Here is a 21,403-nt window from a genome sequence, read left to right as displayed (position 1 = left end):
TACCTTGTCTGTGACATACATGGCATTATTCATGTGTGAGTGCACCTTATCTGTGACATCCATAGCATTATTCAGTGTGAGTGCCATTTGTCTGTGACATCCATGACATTATTTGTGTAAGTGTACCTTGTCTGTGACATCCATGGCATTATTCATGTGTGAGTGTACCTTGTCTGTGACATCCATGGCATTATTCATGTGTGAGTGTAACTTGTCTGTGGCATCCATGGCATTATTTGTGCGAGTGTATCTTGTCTGTGATATCCATGGCATTATTTATGTGAGTGTACCTTGCCTGTGACATCCATGGTATTATTCACGAGAGTGTATATCAGTCAGCTGTGCTGTTACACCTTGTCTGTGACATCCATGGCATTATTCTTGTGTAAGTATACCTTGTCATTGACATACATGGCATTATTCTTGTGTGAGTGTACCTTGTCTGTAACATCTATAACATTCTTGTGTGAGTGTAACTTGTCTGTGACATCTATGATATTATTCATGTGTGAGTGTACCTTGTTTGTGACATCTATGCCATTATTTGTGTGACATCTATGACATTGTTGATGTGTGAGTATACATCAGTCAGCTGTGCTGTTATACCTTGTCTGTAATGTCCATGGCATTGTTCATGTGTGTGTACCTTGTCTGTGACATCCATGGCATTATTCTTGTGTGAGTGTACCTTACCTGTGACATCCATACCATTATTCTTGTGTGTATGTACCTTATCTGTGACATCCATGGCATTATTCATGTGTGAGTGTAACTTGTCTGTTGCATCCATAGCATTATGTGTGGAATTGCACTGTGTCTGTGACATCCATGGCATTATTTGTGTGACTGTACCTTGTCTGTGACATCCATGGCATTATTCATGTGTGAGTGTACCTTGTCTGTGACATCCATGCCATTATCTGTGTGTGATTGTACCTTGTCTGTGACATCCTTGGCATTATTCTTGTGTGAGTGTACCTTGTCTGTGATATCCATGGCATTATTCTTGTGTGAGTGTACCTTGCCTGTGACACCCATTGCCATTATTTGTGTGTGAGTGTACCTTGTCTGTAACATCCATGGCATTACTTGTGTGAGTATACCTTGTCTGTTACATCCATGGCATTATTCATGTGTGAGTTGTGAGTGTACATCAGTTCTGTGCTGTTACACCATGTCTGTGACATCCATGGCATTACACATGTGTGAGTGTAGCTTGTCTGTGACATCCATGGCATTATTCCTGTGTGAGAGTACCTCGTCTGTGATATTTATGACATTATTTGTGTGACATCTATGACATTATTCATGTGTGAGTGCACATCAGTCAGCTCTGCTGTTACACCTTGTCTGTGATATCCATGGCATTATTTGTCTGTGAGTGTACCCTGTCTGTGACATCCATGGCATTATTCATCTGTGAGTGTACCTTGTCTGTGTCATCCATGGCATTATTCATGTATGAGTGTACCTTGTCTTTGACATCCATGGCGTTATTCATGTGTGAGTGTACCTCGTCTGTGACATCCATGGCATTATTCATGTGTGAGTGTACCTTGTCTGTGACATCTATGGTATTACTCGTGTGTGAGTGTACCTTGTCTGTGACATCCATGGCATTATTCTTACATAAGGGTACCTTGTCTGTGACATCCATGGCATTATTCATGTGTGAGAATACCTTGTCTGTGACATCTATGGTATTTGTGTGTGAGCCTACCTTGTCTGTGACATCCATGGCATTATTCTTATGTAAGTGTACCTTGTCTTTGACATCCATGACATTATTCATGTGTAAGTGTACCTTGTCTGTGACATCTATGACATTATTTGTGTGTGAGTGTACCTTGCCGGTACATCCATGGCATTATTTGTGTGTGAGTGTACATCATTCAGCTGTGTTTTTGCACCTTGTCTGTGACATCCATGGCATTACTCATGTGTGAGTGTACCTTTTTTGTGACATCCATGGCATTGTTTGTGTGTGAGTGTACCTTGTCGGGACATCCATGGCATATTTGTGTGTGAGTGTACATCAGTCAAGTGTGCTGTTGCACCTTGTCTGTGACATCCATTCATTATTCTTGTGTGAGTGTACCTTGCTTGTGACATCCATGACATTATTCTTGTGTGAGTGTACCTTGTCTGTGACATCCAAGGCATTATTCATGTGTAAGTGTACATCGGTCAGTTGTGCTGTTACACCTTGTCTTTGACATCCATGTCATTATTCTTGTGTGATTGTACCTTGTCTGTGACATCCATAGCATTATTCATGTGTGAGTGTACCTTGTCTGTGACATCCATGGCATTATTTGTGTTAGTGTACCTTATCTGTGACATCCATGGCATTATTCATCTGTGAGTGTACCTTGTCTGTGTCATCCGTGGCATTATTCATGTATGAATGTACCTTGTCTTTGACATCCATGGCATTATTCATGTGCGAGTGTACCTCGTCTGTGACATCCATGGCATTATTCATGTGTGAGTGCACATCAGTAAGCTCTGCTGTTACACCTTGTCTGTGACATCCATGGCATTATTTGTGTGTGAGTGTACCTTGTCTGTGACATCCATGGCATTATTCATCTGTGAGTGTACCTTGTCTGTGTCATCCATGGCATTATTCATGTATGAGTGTACCTTGTCTGTGACATCCATGGAATTATTATTGTGTGAGTGTACCTTGTCTGTGACATCCATGGCATTATTTGTGTAAGTGTACCTTGTCTGTGACATCTATGGCATTATTCATGTGTGAGTGTACCTTGTCTATGACATCCATGCCATTATTCTTGTGTGAGTGTACCTTGTCTGTGACATCCAATGCATTATTCTTGTGTGAGTGTACCTTGTCTCTGACATCCTTTGCATTATTCTTGTTTGAGTGTACCTTGTCTGTGACATCCATGGAATTATTATTGTGTGAGTGTACCTTGTCTGTGACATCCATGGCATTATTTGTGTAAGTGTACCTTGTCTGTGACATCCATGGCATTATTCATGTGTGAGTGTACCTTGTCTATGACATCCATGCCATTATCTATGTGTGATTGTACCTTGTCTGTGACATCCATGGCATTATTCATGTGTGTGTGCATCTTGTCTGTGACTTCCATGGCATTATTCATGTGTGACTCTACCTTGTCCGTGACATCTATGCCATTATTTGTGTAAGTGTACCTTGTCTGTGACATGCATGGCATTATTCTTCTGTGAGTGTACCTTGTCTGTGACATCCATGTCATTATTCCTGTGTGACTGTACCTGGTCTGTGACATCCATGGCATTATTCTTGTGTAAGTGTACTTTGTGACATCCATGGCGCTCTTCTTGTGTGACTGTACCTTGTCTGTGACACCTATGGCATTATTTGTGTAAGTGTACCTTGTCTGTGACATCCATGGCATTATTTGTGTGTGAGTGTACATCATTCAGCTGTGTTTTTGCACCTTGTCTGTTACATCCATGGCATTACTCATGTGTGAGTGTACCTTTTTTGTGACATCCATTGCATTATTTGTGTGTGAGTGTACCTTGTCGGGACATCCATGGCATATTTGTGTGTGAGTGTACATCAGTCAAGTGTGCTGTTACACCTTGTCTGTGACATCCATTCATTATTCTTGTGTGAGTGTACCTTGCTTGTAACATCCATGACAGTATTCTTGTGTGAGTGTACCTTGTCTGTGACATCCATGGCATTATTCATGTGTAAGTGTACATCGGACAGTTGTGCTGTTACACCTTGTCTTTGACATCCATGTCATTATTCTTGTGTGATTGTACCTTGTCTGTGACATCCATAGCATTATTCATGTGTGAGTGTACCTTGTCTGTGACATCCATGGCATTATTTGTGTTAGTGTACCTTGTCTGTGACATCCATGGCATTATTCATCTGTGAGTGTACCTTGTCTGTGTCATCCGTGGCATTATTCATGTATGAATGTACCTTGTCTTTGACATCCATGGCATTATTCATGTGCGAGTGTACCTCGTCTGTGACATCCATGGCATTATTCATGTGTGAGTGCACATCAGTAAGCTCTGCTGTTACACCTTGTCTGTGACATCCATGGCATTATTTGTGTGTGAGTGTACCTTGTCTGTGACATCCATGGCATTATTCATCTGTGAGTGTACCTTGTCTGTGTCATCCATGGCATTATTCATGTATGAGTGTACCTTGTCTTTGACATCCATGGCATTATTCATGTGTGAGTATACCTCGTCTGTGACATCCATGGCATTATTCATGTGTGAGTGTACCTTGTCTGTGACATCTATGGTATTATTCGTGTGTGAGTGTACCTTGTCTGTGACATCCATGGCATTATTCTTATGTAAGTGTACCTTGTCTTTGACATCCATGGCATTATTCATGTGTAAGTGTACCTTGTCTGTGACATCTATGGCATTATTTGTGTGTGAGTGTACCTTCCCGGGACATCCATGGCATTATTTGTGTGTGAGTGTACATCATTCAGCTGTGTTTTTGCACCTTGTCTGTGACATCCATGGCACTACTCATGAGTGAGTGTACCTTTTCTGTGACATCCATTGCATTATTTGTGTGTGAGTGTACCTTGTCGGGACATCCATGGCATATTTGTGTGTGAGTGTACATCAGTCAGCTGTGCTGTTGCACCTTGTCTGTGACATCCATTCATTATTCTTGTGTGAGTGTACCTTGTTTGTGACATCCATGACATTATTCTTGTGTGAGTGTTCCTTGTCTTTGACATCCATGGCATTATTCATGTGTAAGTGTATATCAGTCAGTTGTGCTGTTACACCTTGTCTTTGACATCCATAGCATTATTCATGTGTAAGTGTACATCAGTCAGTTGTGCTGTTACACCTTGTCTTTGACATCCATGTCATTATTCTTGTGTGATTGTACCTTGTCTGTGACATCCATAGCATTATTCATGTGTGAGTGTACCTTGTCTGTGACATCCTTGGCATTATTTTTGTGAGTGCACCTTGTCTGTGACATCCTTGGCATTATTTTTGTGTGAGTGTACCTTTTCTGTGACATCCAATGCATTATTCTTGTGTGAGTGTACCTTGTCTCTGACATCCTTTGCATTATTCTTGTTTGAGTGTACCTTGTCTGTGACATCCATGGGATTATTCTTGTGTGAGTGTACCTTGTCTGTGACATCCATGGCATTATTTGTGTAAGTGTACCTTGTCTGTGACATCCATGGCATTATTCATGTGTGAGTGTACCTTGTCTATGACATCCATGCCATTATCTATATGTGATTGTACCTTGTCTGTGACATCCATGGCATTATTCATGTGTGTGTGCATCTTGACTGTGACTTCCATGGCATTATTCATGTGTGACTCTACCTTGTCCGTGACATCTATGCCATTATTTGTGTAAGTGTACTTTGTCTGTGACATGCATGGCATTATTCTTCTGTGAGTGTACCTTGTCTGTGACATCCATGTCATTATTCCTGTGTGACTGTACCTGGTCTGTGACATCCATGGCATTCTTCTTGTGTAAGTGTACTTTGTGACATCCATGGCACTCTTCTTGTGTGACTGTACCTTGTCTGTGACACCTATGGCATTATTTGTGTAAGTGTACCTTGTCTGTGACATACATGGCATTATTCATGTGTGAGTGTACCTTGTTTGTGACATCCATGGCATTATTCTTGTGTGAGTGCACTTTATGACATCCATGGCATTATTCTGGTGTGATTGTACCTTGTCCGTGACATCCATGGCATTATTCACGTGTGAGTGTACCTTGTGACATCCATGGCATTATTCTTGTGTGAGTGTACCTTGTCTGTGACATCCATGACATTATTTGTGTGCGAGTGTACCTTGTCTGTAACATTCATGACATTATTCTTGTGTGAGTGTAGCTTGTCTGTGACATCCATGGCATTATTTTTGTGTGAGTGTACCTTGTCTGTGACATCCACGGCATTATTCATGTGTGAGTGTACCTTGTCTGTGACATCCATGGCATTATTCATGTGTAAGTGTACTTTGTGACATCCATTGCATTAGTTTTGTGTGACTGTACATTGTCTGTGGCACCTATGGCATTATTTGTGTAAGTGTACCTTGTCTGTGACATCCATGGCATTATTTATGTGTGAGTGTACATCAGTCAGCTGTGCTGTTACACCTTGTCAGTGACATCCATGGCATTATTCATGTGTGAGTGTACCTTATCTGTGACATCCATTGCATTATTCTTGTGTAAGTGTACTTTGTGACATCCATGGCATTATTCTTGTGTGAGTTTACCTTGTCTGTGACATCCATGGCATTATTTTTGTGTGAGTGTACATCAGTCAGCTGTGCTGTTACACCTTGTCAGTGACATCCATGGCATTATTCATGTGTGAGTGTACCTTATCTGTGACATCCATTGCATTATTCTTGTGTAAGTGTACTTTGTGACATCCATGGCATTATTCTTGTGTGAGTGTACCTTGTCTGTGACATCCATGTCATTAATTGTGTGTGTGTGTGTGTACCTTGTCTGTGACATCCATGGCATTTTTCTTGTGTGAGTATGTGTGTGTGTGTGTGTGTGTGTGTGTGTGTGTGTGTGTGTGTGTGTGTGTGTGTGTGTGTGTGTACCTTGTCTGTGACATCCATGGCATTATTCATGTGTGAGTGTACATCAGTCAGCTTTGCTGTTACATCTTGTCTCTGACATCCATGGCATTATTCTTGTGTGAGTGTACCTTGTCTTTGATATCCATGGCATTATTCTTGTGTGAATCTACCTTGTCTGTGACATCTATGGCATTATTTGTGTGTGAGTGTACGTTAGTTAGCTGTGTTGTTACGCCTTGTCTGTGACATCCAGCTATTCATTGTTCATGTGCTCTTCATGTTCAGAATTTTATGGGTCTGATAGCCAAGTTCCTGACTGCCATAACACAAGTCAATATTTTTCCACTTCACCAATATGTATCAGGATTATTTTTGAAAAGAAGTTGACAAATGGACCTTCTGATTTTAATGGAATCACAGTCTGTATTCTTGAAAACTAATTTGTAATGTTTCTATCCAGTCTCAACCATACGTCATCTCTACATAATATGTAAGAGTATATAAAGACCATTATTGAGGCTTTTACTGGAAGTAAAAGTTTTCCATCCATCTCTTTGACTTTCAACTGAGGAAACATGGTCCATTTTCAAGCTACCTCAAGTAGGCTGTTTGAAGGATACAGAATGTAACACTGCGTTCAATAATGGGATTCATCAGTGAAGTTAAAGTATTAAGTATAATGCACATTCTGGAGTGACTGAACACAGCTCTTGCATTTCTGCCTTTGGTAGACACAAAGTTTAGATTGTTGTCTATCTTTGTCCGTAGATCATTAGTGATGGAATCATTTTGATATGAGTCGGCCATTTGTTTTGCCATCATTATTCTGGTTTGAACCTTTTGATTTTAGTTTCTATTGCTCTATTTTTATTTTGTTTTGTGTGTGTGTGTGTGTGTGTGTGTGTGTGTGTGTGTGTGTGTGTGTGTGTGTGTGTGTGTGTGTGTGTGTGTGTGTGTGTGTGTGTGTGTGTGTGTGTGTGTGTGTGTGTGTGTTTGTGTGTGTTTGTGTCTGTGTGTGTGTGTGTGTGTGTGTGTGTGTGCGTGTGTGTGTAATAATGGACTATAATTTATGCAGATCTAAATTCACTTCAACAAAAATTTTACTAAACATTTTTTTCTCTTTCACTTTGACTGTTGCATCAATACTGCCCCCCTTTGCAGACCCATACCTGCACAAAACAGTGTGATATTGTATATGGTGTACTTTATTTTTCTGTTTTGGTATTCTAAAACATATTTGCAATATCTTAGGCTGTGTCGCAGATGTTATGTTACGATTTTTCTAACCACTATAATTTATTTATTATTTTTTTTTATTTTACATTTGTTAACCGGGGGTGTCTGAGCCGAAAAGGCCTTTTTCAGCAGTGGCCCAGCGAGAAAAGCTCCACACAAAAAAATTAGATACATTTAGATATTTAGACATGATCAGTATACACACAAATTACAATAGATATGTTTTTACAGTGGTATGCAGTACATCAACAGTTACAGTGGAGGGGGCGTGGCCAAGGATGAACACAGGATAGCAGCAGATTTCTTCAGCTCCACCAATTTCATTACACTGATAGGAATTAATTACTTAAAATTAATTTTTGAAGTAATTTTCTTTCTAAATATGTTTGTTTTATATAGTTCTTGAACTATATCTAAAAAAGAAAGGAAATTTTAACAATATTCCTGTCAGAAATCACTTTGGAAATTTTCCTGTCAGCTTATCAGTCTGAAATGAGTTCCAGTAAGACAAATTCTCAAGACTCCAGCATCAAGAAAGAACTTCAGTCTCTGATAACTATAATCCAGCAACTTACTGCTAAGATGGATAAAATGGATACTAAAATAGATACCTTCATAGAAAAACTACAAAACAAATAGACTTGTTACATATAGACCTGCAACAACAGAAGATCCAGATGACAGGCATAGAAGAAGCTGTGAATGACATGGAAAATAGAATCCAAGAAGAGGAAATCAACATTGAGTTTCTGCTGAAACAAAATACACATTTACAAACAAAGCTGGATGACCTGGAAAATAGATCTAGACGCAATAACATTAGGATTTTTGGACTGCCAGAAAATATTGAAGGTAACAATATTACTTCTTTTTTAACAACATGGCTCCCTAAAACTTTAGACTTACCAGAAGCATTCTCTTTTGGAATCGAAAGAGCACATAGATCTATAGCTAATACTAACTCTAACAAAAACTATCCTAGATCAGTTATAGTTAGATTTCTATCATCTTTTGATAAAGAGATGGTTCTTAAATCTGCTTGGGCTAAAGCTCCTGTTAAGATTAATGAGACAACTGTGTGTTTTGACAATGACTATTCTTCCTTGGTAATAGCTAAAAGAAAAGTTTTTCTGCCACTAATAAGGGAGCTTAAAAAAGCACAGTTTAAAACATACCTTCTGTTTCCTGCCAAGCTAAAAATCTTCCTTCCTGATGGTCCTAAAATTTTTGATGACTTAGACTCTGCTTTACTGTTTATCAAAAAAAATAAGATTTTAGATAAAATAGAGGAAATGGAATGGGCTAGTCATTCATTAAAGAGACTGGCAACTGAAACTTTGTGGAAGACTTCAGAGAAGAAGAAGAGACTAAAAAACAAATGATTTATTCTATGTTTTTTTTTCTTTTATTTCTCTCATCATTTTACTTCATTATTAATCTTTTTAAATATAGTTCCTGCATTTCCAGAAAACCACAGATATTCTGAAAAAGATTTAATCAAAGTTATTCTCTGTATGCAAAGAAATGTTTTGTTTCATAACCAGTCAAAATATCTGAGGAACTAATAACAAGCTATTATTCAATTTGTTTCTCTTTCTGAAAAAGAGAAGTAAGGTCAGTAATTTGATACATTTTTTTTTTCTCTTTTTCTTCTCCTTTTCTTCTTTTCTTTGTTTAAACAATGATATTCTATTTAGATTATGTAGTGGGTAAAGGGTGGGGGAGGGCAGGGAGAGAAGAGTAATGAAAATATGATAAATGGAATAATAACATATTTATTCCTTGTAAAAAGTTTATATGTTCTTCAAATGCTATTCCTAATTATACTTTCTTGATTATACTGCTTATGCTTGTTTGTAAATAATCTGTCATGCTTTAACTAATAATAATTAGAACTAAATAATAGTAAATAATATGTTTTATTTTAACTCTATTAATATAAACAGTAAGTAATATTCCATTGTATATACTTCTTATAGCTTTCTCTTACATTTTTTATTTCTGCTTTACACTCTTTTATTTTCTACTCTTTTTCTTTTCTTTATTCTTTCTCTTTATTTTTTTTTCATATTAATATATAGAAATGTTTTTGATCATATAGACACAGTAAATAATAAGATTTGCATAAAAATTGAGTTGAGACAAAAATATTGAGTTTTATTACTTATTAATAACTTTGGGCTTAATTTCACTTACATAGAGGCTGTAATAACCTGTAAAATACATTGCGAAGGTTTTGTCATGTTTAGATGCATTTACACTGCTAAATGAATGTTTGTCACTAGTTTTAACAAGTTTCCCAAAATGTTAAGGGAGACAATCTGGGATGTGGGCTACCTCATGAACAGTGTCCTCGAGTTGTTTCAAAAGCTTCAACTCTCAGAATTCTCACAGAGAAGCTGAAAGCAGTCAATTTGACCTTTGACCTAGATATCACACTGACACATTGCAGATTCAGTAAGAACACTCTACCAGGAAGTAGAACTGATGCAAATGCGACTATGTGAAGGAAAATGAACTCTTTAACATCTAAATGTGAGTTATTTTATATAATTACTTAAATATCTATGTTATAATTCATAAAATATGTCAGTTATAATGATTTTAAATGATGCAGTTTCTTGTAGTAAGTAAATGTCTTATTTTAGAAGGCATAGAAAATGAAACATTTATTCAAGTGTTTTTGAAAATCTACTTGACTGCAGCATACTAATCTGTGTTAAAACTTATGTTCCAAACATATACATTACTATAACTCATTTAATTCATCTGATTGACAAGCATAAATAACTTTATAACTCTATTCTGGAAGAAATTGTCATGTGATATATTTTAAAGCAGTAGTATAGACATACAAAATACAGATGGCTTTTTTTACAATAATGCAAGTGTTTCTGAGAATTTGCATAACTATGCAGTATGATTTATAACAATTTCTATAAATATAATATTTTATTCTATTGACAATAATGAGTATGAGTAAAATGCTCATATACAAGCAATTCAAGGTTTTTTGGAAGCTGTTGACTGCATTTACATGACAGAAAATAGATGCATCTTAATATATGTAATGTCTGAACCATATTAGCCAAAGTTTTTGATTTAAATGAATGTTAGAACTTATTTTTACATACTTTGAATAAATTAATATGTAAATATGCCTTCCTTTTTTTTTTCTTTCTCTCTCTCCCTCTTTCATGTCTTTTATTTCTCTCTCTCCTCTTGGTTCCTAATATCAAGATTATTTGAATGCTATTTGAATACAAGTGTATTATATTACATAGATGTATATAGTAGTATGAATAGTTTTTAAAAAAAAAAGTTTATTTTAGTTTATATGATGCTGTTTTATCAAATGTGTAGTCTTGTCTTGCTAGATAATTGAATTGAAAGCTGTTAATTTAAGTTAAATATAACCAGTATTAAATTGATAAGGTGGTAGCTGAGGTACTGCTGCTTAGGGTAGGAGGTTAACTTGAGTGGTAAATACTAATCTAAGTTGGAGTTTTTAACTCCAGGCTGGATGCAAGGTTTAATCCTTACATTATTTTCACTTGTTCATTGTTATATGTATATAGTTTTGACATCCACAATATATTTTGTACACTCATTGTCACTACAAACAAAATTGAATCCTATACAAAATTCCATAAGAGATTCAATAAATACAGCTATATTTAAAGGTACACCTAAAGGAGGAGATGTAACATTACTTATGTTGTTATTTGTTATTTTGATCATAAGATTCTTAAGTTTTAAAATGCCAAATGACATCTTTAAAAGGAATTTCTTTAAACATTAATGGATTGAATAATCTATGTAAAAGGGCAAGCCTAATAAGATACATTAATTTACATAAGACCAACTTAGTCTTCCTGCAAGAAACCCATCTCTTGAAAAAAGATATTGATAAACTAGCCACAAACAAATATACAGTATTGGTTAGTTCAGAGCACACTCAGAAAAAAGAGGAGTGGCTATTTTATGGAATAAAAGTATGCCCATTCCTAAAACCATTAAGTCTTATCAGGATGACAAAGGAATGTTTTGTATGGTTACAATACAAATTAATGGGAAGACTTACACTTTAATTAATGTATATTGGATACCTGGAATTGGTATTAATACAGTGAAACATCATCTTGATAAGATCATATCATTCTCTATAGGAGATATTATTTTAGCTGGTGACTTTAATTGTATACTACATGAAAGTGATACTACCACTATAGGAAAAAGAAGAATTACATCTAATGCAAAACATTTAAATGATTTTGCTAATTCTTATCATTTGAATGATATTAATAATCAGATAGATTCAAAATCATTACCATACACCTTTTTTCTAACAGATACAAAACTTATTCAAAAATAGATAGGGTCTTTATTTCTAACCAGATGGTAACAGATTTAATTAATTCCAAAATCATTTCATGTCCTATATCTGATCATAATTCAATTGTTTTTGAATTCATGATAAAAATACTCATAATGTTCAGATCAAAAGGATACCAGCATACTTAACTCAACTAAAAGACTATAAAGAATATATACTTTCAGAAGTAAAACATTTTTAGACATAAATAATACTCCTGAAGTCTCCATTGTCTATGTTTGGGATGCCTTAAAATCATATCTATATGGACAAAGTATCAGATGGTATAATAATAAAAGGAAATCTTGGGATGAGGAATTGTTAGATATTCAAAGTAAATTAGACTCTTATAAACATAATAATAAAGAAAATATTATGGACAAGAAAGTTATTGAAGAAATAAACAAACTAAATGAGAAATACAAAGAAATTTTAACTCATAAAGTTAAAATAACTTTAGAGAAATACAAGTTTTGTCTTATTCAATAAGCCCCAAATACTTACATAGACTTAAAAATAAAACAAAAAGGTTGAATAAACAAAACCATATCAAAGAAATCTTTTCTTTAAGGAAAAAGAAGAATGTTTCTAGTATACCAGAAATACTAGATGAATTTAGAAATCACTTTCACAAAATTAACCATAATAACATTAACATGGAACCTAAAGATAAAATAAAGGAGTTTATAACCACAAACATGAATAAAAAGCTTAATAAACAACAGATTAAACTATTGGACAAAAGTATTTAATATACAGAGGTTATTACACAAATAAATAAGCTTAAGACAAACAAAGCACCGGATAATGATGGTATTATACCGGAGATATATAAAATCCTTTCTAAAAGTACATATTCATTAATACATAAGGTTTTTATTTTGGCCCAAACTGAGTTAATAACCCCCCCATCTTGGCAATATACATTTATTTCGCCAATTTTAAAACCTAATAAAGATCCAACTAGATGTACTTCATATCGGCCCATCTCATTACTTAATGTTGATTATAAAATGTTTATGAGTATTTTTGCTGATAGATTGAAGACAATCATCCCCAGCATTATAGATATAGATCAGACAGGCTTCATTGTAAATAGAAATACTTTTGATAATATAAGAAGAACTTTAACATTAATTGATTTTGCAAATAGGAAAAGAAAGATTTAACACTTATTAGTCTTGATATAAGTTCAGCATTTGATTCAGTAAGTTGGGACTATCTGTTTACCTTACTGAAGTGCACAAACTTCTCAGATGCATTTGTAAATCTAATTGAGCATTTATACAAAGGAACATTGGCTTATATTAAGGTAGGAACATATGTTTCACAAAAATACCCATTTTAAAGGTACAAAACAAGGATGTCCACTTTCTCCACTATTATTCACTTTAGTAATGGAGCCTTGGGCTAATTTGATCAGAAACAGTACTGACATAGAGGGTTTTGAAATAGATGAAAATACAACATCCAAAATTCAACTTTTGCAGATGATGTTCTAATTACATCAGCAGGATCTAATTCTTCTATGCAGTCTCTATTTGATAAAATGATGAATTTTAAAAGTATTTCTGGTTTAATATTCAATGAAGAAAAAACTAAAATACTACCTATATATACACGAAAAATATTCTCATTAGTGATTTTACTAAATATGTACCCAATTCAGGTCAGATAACTTATTTAGGTATAATACTATCTAAAGATATTAAATCTATTATATATAATAATTATAATACCTGTTTTCTTAATATACAAAATCTTTTTAATACCTGGAATAATATGTTTTTACTATGGAGGAGAGACTTACAATTATTAAAATGATAATATTCCCCAAGATTTTATACTTAATACAATCAATAATACTTCCACCTACAAAAATAATTATCAAGAAACTGAATACACTAATGTTAAATTTCTATGGGCACCTAATAGACCTAGGATTGCATTAAAGAAACATACTAATAGCTGGTCTCAAGCGGGTATTTCTTTTCCAGACTTTAATTTATATACTATCTCTTCTATTGTAAAAGTTATTACTTTATTAATAGATCAGTCATATGTCGCAAAATGGAAAGATTATTGGGAGCTAATTAGTATGCACTTCATGAAAATCTCCTTAACACATAAAAATATGATTGTAAATAACTCCATGTTATGGTTACTAAAGGAATTTTGTACTTCACCTATTACACCTAAACATATGGTTTGTTACCCATTAAATATTATTATTAGCTATTGTAACTTTATATTCATGCACCCTAAGTATAGGGAATGGAATTTTATTATATTCCCTATAATGTATACTCAGGGTATGCTTTTGTCATCTACTTCTGAAGGAACTCATTTAGCTATAGATAATGATCTAAAGTACTGGTATCAGTTGATATCTGATAATAAAGTTAAAAATCTAGATTTCTTAAAACAAGAATTTGATCTAAGAGAAACTTGCTGGTTAGAGGTTCAGACCTTTAGACAACATCTCATTAATAAAATAGATCTAATGTCTATAACAGTTAAAGAATCTATTCCAACACTGATTGATTACTTGATATTAAATTTACAACATAAAGTTTCTGATAAAGGTAAACTTTCATACATACATAAAATTATCAGACAAGAAACTTTTTACAGTGTAGATACATACTGGAATTATTTCACTTCTATTAATGGGGACCCACCAAATCAACAAGATAAACAATATATATTGAAATCTGCCTATAGAACTACGCCTTCCATTGTCTGGAGACTTTATACATGGAAATTTTTACATAGATCTTTTTATACACCTTTGATGATGAATAAAATAAATAATAAAGATAATCTATGTAAGAGATGTAATGTAGAAATTAATGCTGACTGGGCTCATACGTTTTATGACTGTATAAAATTGAAAGAATACTGGAAGTCAATTAATGAATTTTTGCAGGCTCTTTTACAGATAATTTCATTATTTCTAAATCTCTTATATTATTCAACACACCTGTACCTCAAAGTGTTAAAAAGGTTAAGCTTCCCTTGTTATGGTCTATTCTAGCAGTGGCTAGGAAAATAATAACCAGAAATTGGATTTCAGATACACCTCCTTCGCTCAATGAATTTAAAAATGTTATGAATATAGTGTGCCATATGGAAATAAACACAATTAGGTCAAGAACAACTAGAAAAACATCTTATTATATTGTATGGGATAATTTACAAAATTTGTTAAAAAAATCCTAATTTCAATAGCATGGTATTTTAGTTTAATTAATTGATCTGATTGTAGTGGATGTCTTTGTAAATACTTTAGTTGTTTTGTTGAATGTTATAATCATATCTATTTTTAATTACTTGTATAAAATTGTTATGATATTTCTCTTGTATGTTAAAACAATAAACCTGTTTTGAAAAAAAAAAAACAGTTACAGTGGAGAGAACATAATTCATTACAGAAGTCTGTGTCTTCTTGTAGTGTTTATAGGTAAATACTAGGTTATCAGACTGCAGACTATTACAAGTCTAGTTAATAATCAAAGGTCAGAACCAGACCCTGTATCTTGCATCTGTGAGGTAAAGACTCAACCATTATGTGAACCCCTTCCCCTTTGCATAGAAGGTTGCACAATTTGTACATTCTATGCAGCTGTGGTTATCAAATGCTGCTGTTCCATTTCTGTTTCTTACTGTTCCATGAGGTACTTAATTTTGTCAGTGTAAAATTTCCTCAGCCCTGCTTTGTATAACTAAATATAAATTAATTGATATCTTGCCTGCTGTCCAGGCTACATTATCCTGTCACCTCACCTGGCTGCTGCAGTACAAAGAATGGACCAAGCTCTTGTAAAGTAGTTTTACAGGACAGAGTGTGTCTCCTGTACCCCTAATGTGGGAGTATTGCTCCAAACCCTTGATGTTTATTTACATTAACCCTAAGCTTGTAGCATTTTGTAAGAAATGATAAATATATGCATTCCCTCTTGCCCAAGTTGTCAAACCTCAGAGATAGAGTGTATATTAAGATATTGGGATATTGGTGGCAAAACACCCAAATCAGGGGGTCAGGTTGACCTTTTCAGGAAAGATATACAGTCAGATTACATTTACTTAAATATATTGTAGCAGTCCGTCAGCTAAAGGTAAGATGGTTCCTGGTAGATTGTAAACTATACATTTTATTATGGTATGTTAAAGCTAGCCTACTTCTTCAGAGATTTTTAAGACTCTTTACTCAACTGTTGTTTCTTGATATGCTTTACTACATTAGTATATCTCTGAAATACTGTAACAGGCTTGCTAATTTTATGGAACATTTTCATTTTTGAACTTTCTGTGCTTTGTTGTGCCACTGACATAAAAGTAACTCTGTATTTATGAGGTATGTGTAAATGTCTTCATTTTGTAACACTGTAATATATATTCACTCTTTTGTTCTTTGATACTTGTTGCTTAACTTGACTGGATAAAAGAAAACACGGGACAAACTAAAAATGGGAGAGACAAAAATACAAATAAAATACGATTAGCAAATGGTTCTTTCACCAAACTCCTCCACATGGAGTCTAAAGGATGATAAGCCCTCCCTCAGTATTTGGTTCCAGTCATCACATTCAACATGTAAATGCATTTTATTAACCCTGGTCTCATAATGCAGTTGCAGGATATTTCTGATACCAGTTTAAATTACAAATCATCCTCATTATAATCAGCCTCCTTTTTTCTCATTGTCTGCTTGGGGTCAGAGTGTTGTGTCAGCTGTTGCCATCTGTCTCTATTCAATGCAACTTATTTACCTTCTTCAACATTCATGCCTGACCATTGCAGGTATTCTCTCAATCAATCTCTCCACCTCTTTGCTGGATGCCCTCATTTCCTCTTGCCGTCATCTTGCCTGTCCCAAATCTTCTTCACTAGATTGCTTCTGCTTTTCTGCACATGTGCCAAACTACCATAATTTATTTTCTTTAATATTTTCTGCAATCTGAGATACTTTGGCTTCTTCACTTATGTCCCCATTTCTTTGTCTGTCCCACAGTGTGCATCCTGCCACCTGTCCTTCCTCAACTGCTCTGCCTTTACTGGCTAAGTTTCTGTCCCATACAGTAGTACTGGTCACACCACTGTTTTGAACGCCACACTTTTCAGCTTTTTTGGCATTCTTCTTTCATACACTTCCTCTGATACTTTGTGACAGTTGGCTACAGTCCCTCTGATTTTAGTGTTGCCTTCCTCATTCAGACTTCCTTTATCCACAACCACCCTTCCCAGATACTTGAAGCTGTTAAATTGTTCCACTATTTTCCCATCTCTCTCAATTCTCAACTTCTTCTAATTTCCCCCATTTGCTGCCATTACAACTGTTTTATCTGTACTCGGTTTCATTCCATGAGGCTTCAGTTTTGCATTCCATTCCCATAGCCTTTGCTGTAGTTCTTGCTCAGAGTCTGCCTGAAATGCCACATCATCTGCATACAACAACTTTGTTTATCTATCCTCTCTGCCCTATTTGCTGATGTAGTCCATGATCAGTATAAACAGAAACAGGCTCAGGTCTCTGTGAGACCAAACACTGCACTTGAGTCATTGGGTCCTTGTACATAGCCTGCACTAATTCTACCAGTGCTTCTAGGACTTTGAGCCATAGCAGGACTGCCCCAATCAGCTTTCTTGGTACCTTATCATATGCTTTTCTCTAAGTCTAGGAATGTCCAGTTAAAATCTTGCCTCATGTCTAGCTTCTTCTCAACTAGCTGTCTTCCTGCAATTGACAAGTCAGTTGTGCTGCATCCTGATCGGAATCCAAACTGCTCATATCGCATCTTACTTTCTACTACTTTGCATATTTGTTTATCAGTTACCCTTTCCAGAACTTTCATGCAGTGTGATAGAAGTCTGATACCTCTATACTGCAGCCATTTTCCCCTGTCTCATCCAACGGCTTTATCCTATCTACTGTGACCTCATTTGAGCCTGATGATTTTCCTGACTTGATTTTACTCGATGCTGCACTTACTTCTTCTATGATGGGCTCCTCTTCTCTCATCACTGACTGTGTCTGGGGCAGTACAGCTTCTGTGGGGTTTTCTTCATTCAGAAGCTGCTGGAAATATGCCTTCTATCTGCTTTGATGTCCTGTGGACTGGAGACAGGTTGTTGCTGTCATCCCTTATGAAGTCTCTTGACTGGTTTCTTTATCTTTCTCTCTTTGCCTTCCAGCCTGATATAGTTTCTTTTTGCCGTCTACTGAGTCACTTTCCATAAGCTGGTAAAGTGACTCTGATGTCTTATTCTTTGCTATTGCAGCTCCTGTCTTAGCCTCTTTGTTAGCCAACCAGTATTCCTTCCTATCTTGGCCCGTCTTTTTTATATTCCACTTTTTCCTGTCCTCCTTCTTTCTTTTGATGTCTTCCTGGACTTCTGCATTCCACCACCAGGAGTAAGGTATTTTTTGTTTTGATACAGTAGTCCTAATTTTTGATGTGTCTTTTTGATCACTGGTCAAATTTAAGCTGGTCATCTATTACGGTGCCAAGGAATTTTGTATGAGGGTCAGCTTTGATGAGATGGAAAAGGAAGATTTATGGTCAGAGAGTGATTTTGGTAGGAAGAGTAAGAGTTTAGCTTTCTTGGAGTTTAGGATAAGCTGGTTTTCATTAAGCCAATTTTCGATGGATTTAAATATGAGTAAGGTAAAAGAGATGATATATGTTATTAGAGGCGGTAATGAGGGTGGAGTCATCTGCGTATTGGATAAGAGTAAAGTGATTGCAGGTGGAGTAGAGATTATTGGTAAAGATATTAAATAGAAGGGGGCTAGGATAGAACCCTGTGGGACCCCTGTTTTTACAGGCAAGAAGGGGGAGCAAGAAGTGAGCCATCAGACAGATTGTAGTCTGTTAGAATGGTAGCTGGAGAAACACTGCATGGTGGCAGGACACGGGCTGAGTTCAGTTAGTCTTGTTAGTAGTTTAGAGTGAGACACTGTATCAAACGCTTTGGATAGGTCAAGGAAAATTTGTGCTGTTTCAATGGGGTGGATTTTGCAATCATTGATTCTACCCCAATACCTTTTCCTTACTAGGATGAAGTCTAACTGAGTTACATGTTGGCCACAGTCATGTGATCTTGTGACTGTCCCTCTTGGTGAACCATTTGCCAGACGGAAGTCTAGAATGGCCTCTCCTTTATTCCTGTTGCCCCACACATGCAGACTCAGGTAGTCCTCATATTCTGTTCTGTCTGTCCCAATATGTACATTTAGGTCACCAATTATCAACACCAATTCCTGTTGTCCTGCTTTATCTAGCAGGTCTTGCAACTACTGTTTGAATGTTCTCTTCCCCTCACTATCACAAACCTGCTGTGGGGCATAGGCTGAGATTATGAATCTTCTTCTTTCAGCTTTTTCCCGGTTAGGTGTCACCACAGCAGATCACCTGTCTGCTCATGATTGGCAGTGGAGTTTTACAGTGTTGAGTTGCCAGCCAGGTGCCCAACATTCCACAGAAGGTACACACACTCACGCACTAACTCCTAGGGCCAATTTAGAGTGTCCAATCCACCTACAGCATGTCTTTCAGATGTGGGAGGAAACCGGAGCACCCAGAGGAAACCCACGTGACCACAGAGAGGACATGCAGACTCCGCACAGAAGGCACCCCAGCCGAGAATCAAACCAGAGAACCTCTTGCTGTCATCATCGAGGCTGCCCATAGGCTGAGATTATGAATACTGCCCTATTATTAGGCTGGAGTCTGATTGCCATGAGTTTGTTACTAATGCTGATGGCATCCCTCACTGACTTCTGCAGCCTCCACCCTCACCACAATTCCCATACCATTACTAGTCTGGCCTCCTCCTGAGTAGTAAACTCTGGATCCAAAGCCAAGTAGCTTTGCTGCACTTCCCTTCCATCCTGTCTCATGGATACATAGGATGTCCAGCCTCTTGTTTACCATCATGTCATCTACCTCCAAGCCACATCCTGTCATTGAACCTAGACTGAGTGTAGCAATTCTTAGTCCATGTTTGGCAGGTTGATTGGTTTTACATCGAGCTTTCACTCAACAGAGCTATCTCAATTAATCCAATCTTGGGAAATGGACACCAGCCAGCCAATACCTTATTCATCCTTTATGGTGGGTACACATTGGCCAATAGGGGCACATACACCCCACCTACCATTAGCATTTGTCCCTAGTGTAGGTTGAAGTAGGCCAGGTCCTCAACCTACTTATCACTGGTAAATACCCACGGCCTTTTAGATACAATAGTCAACATGACTGACACACCTAGAGTAATATTTCACATCATCAAGTGACTAGCCGAGCCAAGAGTGCACTCTGTGATCTGTGTTCTTCTGTCTTGAAGATACTGCTCACCACGGCAGATGCCCAAAGGAGTTAGTCTATACATACAATTCTTTACCCTATAGGCCAACATGATTAGTCTGTGTTGGTGCTCACCATACCTCTCAACCACTTATAGCAATAATCTGGACAAATCCATAAATAAAGGGGGAACAAAGGTCCAAAAATAAGAACAATTTTAAATAATACTCTTATAAACTTAGAAAGTCACTAGAATAACAGGTTTTGCATTAGCATGCATTTTCTGAAAACTATAAAGTCTGAAACTCAAATATATGTCATTATTTTCTAACTTCAGTCCTCAGAGATTTGCCTGAACACTAATGATTTTATGAGGAACAGACCAAAAACATGAGGGAAAAATCTGGACATTCTGTGAAAATCTGCAGAGTTAAGAGGTATGCTACCCACTGGGTGAGTTTAAGGTAGAAACAGAACATTTTTTGGAGGTGGGAGATACCCCAGAGAGGCAATGGGAGAACATGTAAACGTCCTACAGCCATTCATCGGAGGTCTGGATAGAACCTTGTACCTTGTGCAAAAGAGTCAAAAACCTTAACCTTTATGCCAACTGGTCTCTCATTACACATATTTTCAGAAGTTTTTTGTATCAAACTTGCACATGTTTGATATAGAGTAAAATATATTAACATTTCTGATATAACAATATTGATACAACAAATCTTAAAAAGTTCTGAAGGGATAGATATCTATCTCTCTATCCATTTTCTAAACTGCTTATCCTGGTGAGGGTCATAGGAGTAACAAGCTGCACCCAATAGATCAGACTCTCCTATCCCAGCATCAGTGTCAGACTCATCCATTGAGATTCCAGTCA

Source organism: Protopterus annectens, chromosome 8.part0 (genome assembly GCF_019279795.1).
Source record: "Protopterus annectens isolate FY-2018-M chromosome 8.part0, PAN1.0, whole genome shotgun sequence".
In the NCBI taxonomy this organism is placed as follows: domain Eukaryota; kingdom Metazoa; phylum Chordata; order Ceratodontiformes; family Protopteridae; genus Protopterus; species Protopterus annectens.
This window is presented reverse-complemented; position numbering follows the sequence as displayed.